This window comes from Alligator sinensis, unplaced genomic scaffold, assembly GCF_000455745.1.
Source record: "Alligator sinensis unplaced genomic scaffold, ASM45574v1 scaffold12_1, whole genome shotgun sequence".
Lineage (NCBI taxonomy): Eukaryota > Metazoa > Chordata > Crocodylia > Alligatoridae > Alligator > Alligator sinensis.
Window position 1 is genome coordinate 2,340,072 of NW_005841973.1, and position 6,806 is coordinate 2,346,877.

At 46.5% G+C, this 6,806-nt stretch overlaps 1 protein-coding gene across 1 annotated transcript in view; it reads right to left on the bottom strand.

Annotated features, from left to right (window-relative positions):
* The window catches only part of ALMS1 (ALMS1, centrosome and basal body associated protein), a 140,448-nt gene that overhangs the window by 109,002 nt on the left and 24,640 nt on the right, over positions 1-6,806 (bottom strand). The window lies entirely within an intron of this gene.

Genomic DNA, 6,806 nt, shown 5'->3' on the forward strand with positions numbered 1-6,806 from the left:
AGCGTTTGTCCCCCAAAATTTGCAAAGAACTATTTTTTCCAACTATTTAGTTGGTCTAATAAAAGATATCACATCTACCCATAGACCCTTGTCTGCCACGTTATATTAGCAATGGTAGATGTTCAAACATCTACATGGGATGCACAAGATACGCTCAGAGATTTCAAATAGGAATTCAGTGTCTAAAACGGTCTGGCTTATTGCAGTATGAATTCTTTGCAAGAGAAGAATAGCTCTGTTATTTTTCTAAAGTCCAAAAAACAAGTGAAAGCAAAGAGCTGACATTTTCTGAGGGGTGCCTCAAATCGAGGAAGATTGAGTACCACCGACCTTGGCCAAGCCTGCCAGGTGCCTGGATTAGCCGTTCTTACCATCCTCCAGCGAAGGAGCTGCCACAGATCACTGGGGAGGTTATTGCAGTGCCTCGCTGCTGGTACAATTAGGGAGTTTGTCCTGATATCCAATTTAAATAGTCTTTCCTGCAAATTAAGCCAATTGCTTTTTGTTCCATTCGCAAAGACCACGGAGAGCAACCGCCATCATCTTTACAATGGTATTACATAAGATTATCGTTACATCTCTTCCCCACCAATTTAGTCTTCTGTTTTCTGAACTACAATAAACCCAGTTCTTTCAGCCGCTCCTCGCGTACCAGGCTTTCCTAAACTTCCAGTCCTTTCATTGCTCTCCTGCAGGCTCACTCCAGTTTATCTACATTTTTTCCTTTAAAGTGTGGTGCCCAAAACCTGGTACCAGTGCTCAAACTTCACAAGAATCAAGTAAAATGGAATATTTACATTCTGCATCTTCAATAAAAGTCTCCTGTTGAGATCAGGGGTATAGGTTGTAGCCACGTTGGTCTAAGGCAGGGGCGGGCAATTATTTTGGGCAGAGGGCCGCTTGCTGAGTTTTGGCAAGCCATCAAGGGTCACATGACAGGCAGCCAGGGGCAGATCAATATTCATTTTCTAAATTTTTTTAGGGGTCCCGCAGGCCAGATGGAATGGCCTGGCGGGCTGCATTTTGCCCACCCCTGGTCTAAGGACATAAGCAGACACGGTTCTTTGGTTATATCCGGTATCTTTTATTAGACCAACTCAAATAGTTGGAAAAATTCTTCTTTGCCAGGTTTCGGGGACAAACACCCTTTGTCAGGGTGCTTTTTCTGCATCAAACTGTTGACTCGTGATTAGCTTTTGATGCATTATAGCCCTGAGATTCTCTTCTTCTCTAGTGTTGTCCAGCCCAGGAGCCAGCAACCTTTATAAGCTGAGAGCAGGAACAACCCAGCTCCAGTCTGGCAAAAGATGGGTAAGTCTTTGGTGGTGCACCAGTAGCAGGGGCAAGTTGCCTGTGCCCGTGCCCGTGTTGGGACCTGTGCCTACGCCGCTATCCCTTCTCCTGGCCCCCCTGCTCCCTGGCTGGGAGACAGAAGGAGCTTCCAGCCGGAGGGGAGCTGCGCCCATGCCTTCGCTGCTTCTCTAGGATTTTGCCCGTCTTTCCTGAACTTCACCTTGCTGGTTTCAGACCCTCTTTCCACTTTGTCAAGATCACTTTGAATTCTGATCCCGTCCTCCAACACGCTAGCAACTTAGTGCCACCCATACATGTAATAAATGCCTTTTCTGTATCATCGTCCAAGTGAACGATGATGCTGTTGAACAGAACGAGGCTCAGGAGACGCCCCTGAGCCACCCCCCACCCCCCCCGTTTAGCTACTTGAATACCAAAGAGCAGATAAACAAGCCAACTATATTTCCCTTATTTGCATATGAGGGTCACATGACAGAGTCCAACGGTATCCAAAACACTCTCCTCTTCTCACCCTCAAGGCCGATTAAATATGGAAAAAAGTTATTTTGACACAATTTGTTCTTAACAAATCTACATCAACTGTTGTTACCTTATTCTCCAAGTGCTTATAAACTCTAAATCTTTTGTTCTGTTATTGTATTAACATCATTCCCGTTGCTTTACTTACGTTACGGAGTAATGAATTCAACACAAGAATTGACTGATGGCAACCTTATTCGGATTATTCAAAGCACGCACATCTGCACATTTAGTTAAATGCGAGCTTCAAGCAGTTGTTTTAGCACTATGAGATTTGAACCCACCAAAAGGGAAGGAGCAATTTTGCAAGCCTTCTGTGCGCACACATCTTTTCACACTGTATTAGACACTTATGCATGTATGTCAAGCTGGATGATCACTGAATAAGCTCATATGAATCACTTCCGTTAATATGATTTGTAGTATGATCAAAGGCAGTTGTCCTTGAGAACTAAACCTGATAGTTGCCTGAAGCAAGTCAGAGCTGAGCATAAAGAGACTGTGCATTCCCCTAGTGATAATTTCATTTAATGATTTAATAAATCAAAATTTGTTATAAAGAAGGATTTGCTCATACTTTCTAAATTACTGCAGAGCTTCCTCTGGGATACAGGAAACCTACTGAGTGGAGAAAAGCCAAAGCCTGGGGTTTCCCAGCACATTGTGATTATACAGGTAGTGCAGTGCAGATCTCACACCACTTGGAGTCAGCAACCCGCACGACAAAATTCTTTATAGATGAAGGGGGGAGAAGACAACAGCCCCTCTTTGCTGAAGGCACATGGAAAAGGGCCAGCAATTAAGCTGCCCAAAACATGGTGCCACCCCAGAAGACTAAAAAGGGAGAGATTTCTCCAGGTTGCATGAAACATCTGAGAGTGTATCCCTCCTCTTCCACAGACTGCAGATGTAGATGACAGAGCGCTCCAAGATTGAGAGGTCTGCATCGGAAAGGCAGAACAGTGATAGCAGAGCAACCTTCAGCCAAAATTATTGCAAAGATTGCACATACGTAGAAATAAATCACTTTGGCTCCACATCGGTGTAGCTGCATCTCTCTGCAACACAGCAATTTAAACTTTGCACATAGCCAGAATCAGTCTACAGCAGGGGTGGGCAAAAAGGCAATTATCCACGTGGGCTGGACTTGCAGGCTGCCAGGAAATGCAGTCCATCGCGGGCTAGAATTTACCCACCCCTGTACTGACACTACAGGCACTTGTACACATGATGATTTGCCCATACAAACACAATGAAAATTGCTATTTGGAGAAAATCTAAAGGAGAAAATAAAGGATACCCCATCCAACTGAAACTGCAGGATACTTTTTAATGTGACTTGATTTTTGCCTAGATAGAAGCCCAGCATTAAGTTTATTTATGAAGTGAATTGAAAAACATTAAGTAATTAGTTTCTGTTCTTATCAAAATCAATAGCAAAACTCGCACTGTTTGTTCAGGTGCAGGGTTAAAGATCACCCATCTGTACAATGCGTCATCCAAAAAACAAAAAAATACAGACTAACTGCTATTGCTTGTCACACTCAAGTGCAAGAGTTTGATTTATTTTTAAAATGAAATGTTTACTTCATGGGTACTAGCATTTCCTCTTCGTTTTTTCTTTTGGCATGATGGATACAGCTAAGTGAGGTAAGTACTACATATGTGGGAAGATAGTAGTATTATTATTATTACTCCTGTAAAAATATGATGGGATCTTTCACGATCAGGACAAATCAGAGTATCTGCATGAGGGTCCTGTCACACATTTATAGCACAGCAAATGTTACCAAGAGTTACAACCTGTTCTTAGCAGTCACACACACATTGCCAGCCTCAACCATGGGCGCACACTGGAGTCTCCAGCCAGCTGTGATCCTGAGGCACTGATGGGATCCAGCAGCAGGGGCAGCGCCGTCTCGCAGGCTGGGTCTCTGCCACTGGCAGCAGGAGGAGGGAGGCATAGCCCTTGGAGAAGATGCAGGAGGAGGGAGGCAAAGCCCTCAGAGAAGATGCTGCCCCTGCTGCTGGATCCCACCAGCACCCCGGGATCCGAGCCAGTTGGAGACTCCAGTGTGGTCCCACGGTTGAGATCGACCATCAGATGCTTGTCCGTCCTGGCGCCGCACCACACCAGAGCCTTGAATCAACTCTCCGGTGCTGCTGGGCTGGGACTGACCGTCAGCCGATTGCACCCGGAGCCAGGTAGCGACTCCGATGTGGTCCCAGGGCTGGGACCGACAAGCAGCTTTTTTTTTCCATTTCAGCCCCAGCACTGCACCGGAGGCAGTTTGAGACTCCTGCGCGTCCCTGGGGTTTGGACCAACAATCAGTCAATTGTAGGTCCCAGTCCTAGAACTGCAAGTGATCTTATTATCTCTGTGGAGCCGTCAAACCGGCACTCAAAACATGTTACTTAATCCCATCTGGAGATACTCCTTGCTGAACAAAAGCATAATGTTGCTATAATACAATATTATGCAAACCCTGCTTGAACACCTGGATGCTCAATTCTTAAGCACGATTAACACATGTTAAACATCTCAGGCTAACACAGGCCTCCCATGTGAAGTGAAATACTAAAGGATGTATTGTGCACATGCTGATTATGGCCCCAACACCTTAATACATCCATCAAACATTTATATGGTCTCAGAAAGAAAACCTGTATAGTTACACACCACCCACAGACATTCAAACCACTGAAAGCACAATACTTCCTACCTTAAAACAATAAAAAATCAAAAAGTAGCCTCCATAGTTAGAGTTATACATCAATTTTCATTCTAATAGGAATTATTTTGTCTATTTGACTCTGTAGGCACCTGTAAGATGACTGCTGTAATATGCCTTCATGGCCAAAAGCTTTATTCGGTACTCTCAAGTGCTCAGCAACCTCGAATAAGATTGAGCAACAACTTCTGAAATACAAACCCCAAACAGGAATAGAGCCAGGAATTTGTTGCAGGTCTTCAGCTCCGACCTGTCAGTCTACAGCAGTGGTTCTGAACCGGGGGTACATGTACCCCCAGGGAGTACGTGAGATACATTTCATACATTGTCTAACACAGGTTAAAGGGCCTAAAAACACATCTTGACAATTGAAAGGGGGTACGTGAAGTCTCACTCTGAGAACAAGGGGTACGTCGACTGAAAAAGGTTCAGAACCACTGGTCTAGAGAATGGATTGCTGCTGTTATTAATCTAAGTCCACCTATTCTGATACCCAATTATAAAATATAGCATGGTTTTCATGAAACCCTACTGCTGATCTCTGGTGTAACTGCTACCCTCGTTCCTGCAACAAAGCTACAGGTCGCTAGAACTGCGCATTTGCCTCCATGCAGCAGCAACCTACTTCTTCCCCTGCTACTTGTTCCAGAAACAGGCAAATGTAACGCGCACAAGCGCCTGGACTTTAATGCTACCAGTTTCAAACAGGTAACCAGAGCTGCCTATCCCGATTCCTGCTCAAAAACCTCCAAAGGCTTCTTTCAAATCCTTACCTAACCACGAACAAATACTGACCCACTTAAGTTCACCGCCTTTTATACAACAAAGCAAGCCTATAACGTCTTAGGTTGCTGGCCTCAGCCTCGTATTAAAGAGACAAAAGTTTTCCACTGTTTTTAATGTCTTTCCCTTTTTATACCATTTGCACTTAAAGAAAAACAGTTTCTTCCTACTCAATCTTCTTCTTTATTTGAGCGAATGCTCGTTCCTGCCTCCCCTTCACCTTTCCATCAGGACTGATGCGAAAGGCACATCCATCACCAAGCTGAGCTTCAAAAGTTACACAAACTAACATTACTAGCTTGCAATTCAACCACCTCTGGAAGTCTCTACAAGCCAAGCACTCAGGTCCTGATCCTGCATTGACTCGTGTAATTATAGATGAATACATGCTTAAAGACTGCAAAAACCAGGACCCGAGTCAGCTGGGACGGAGAATCAACTGGCAGTTAGGACAATTATTTGCAACTTTGCAATTTGCAACCTGAAAATAATGCACAAAAAAAGTAAACAAACAATAAAAACAGATTTGACAAGTCCTTTCGACTAAAACGGTGTTAGGTGCTATTTACTTTTTTAACAGGGAAGTAGATTTCTTTCGGACTGGCCTGCTATAAGAGTCCCACGCAAGTACGCCCCTGGTCTCCCGACACACCCCAGTTTCCCCTGGCGCCTGCTGTGGGTGCCCAAGCTGGAAAGCCTCACCCGATTCACTGATGTTGCAAAGGGCCTGGGGGCTTTGTGGGGTGCCGTGCATGGGACAGGGCTGCTCGCATCCCAAACCAGGTGCCCCCAAATTGTCGGGTGCTTCTCAGCCCCCCCCCGCAGACCCCCGTCCGGCACCGTGGCAAGGGCAGCCTCGAGCGTGGTGCCTCCGACGTGCCCAGCAACGTCGCACCCAGAGACCATCTGTGCCAGAGGCAGCACCGCCCGGGCTCCCGGGCCCCTGGGGCGGAGAGGTACGGGCAACCTGCGCGTGTGGCACGCGACAGATCAGGCAGGGGACACAGAGCAGAAAGCAGAGCAGTAGAGCAGGTGGGGAGCACCGGGTAGGAAGCAGAGGAGATCAGGTGGGGAGCACAGAGCCGGGAACAAAAAGCAGAGCAGAAGATCAGGTTAGGAGCAGAGAGCAGAGCAGTAGATCAGGTTAGGAGCACACAGCTGGCAGCATAAAAGCAAAGCAGTGGATCAGGTTATGAGCACAGGGTTGGGAGCAAAAAGCCGAGCAGTGGATCAGGTTAGGAGCACAGGGCCTGGAGCAGAAAGCAGAGCAACGGATCAGGTTAGGAGTACAGGGCCGGGAGCAGAAAGCAGAGCAGTGGACCAGGTTAGGAGCAAAAAGCAGAGCAGTGGACCAGGTGAGGAGCACAGGGCCGGGAGCAAAGCAGCAGATCCACGAAGGAACATGGGGCCAGGAGCGGGAAGCGGAGCGGCAGGGGGTGGGGGTGGGAGAGGGCCTC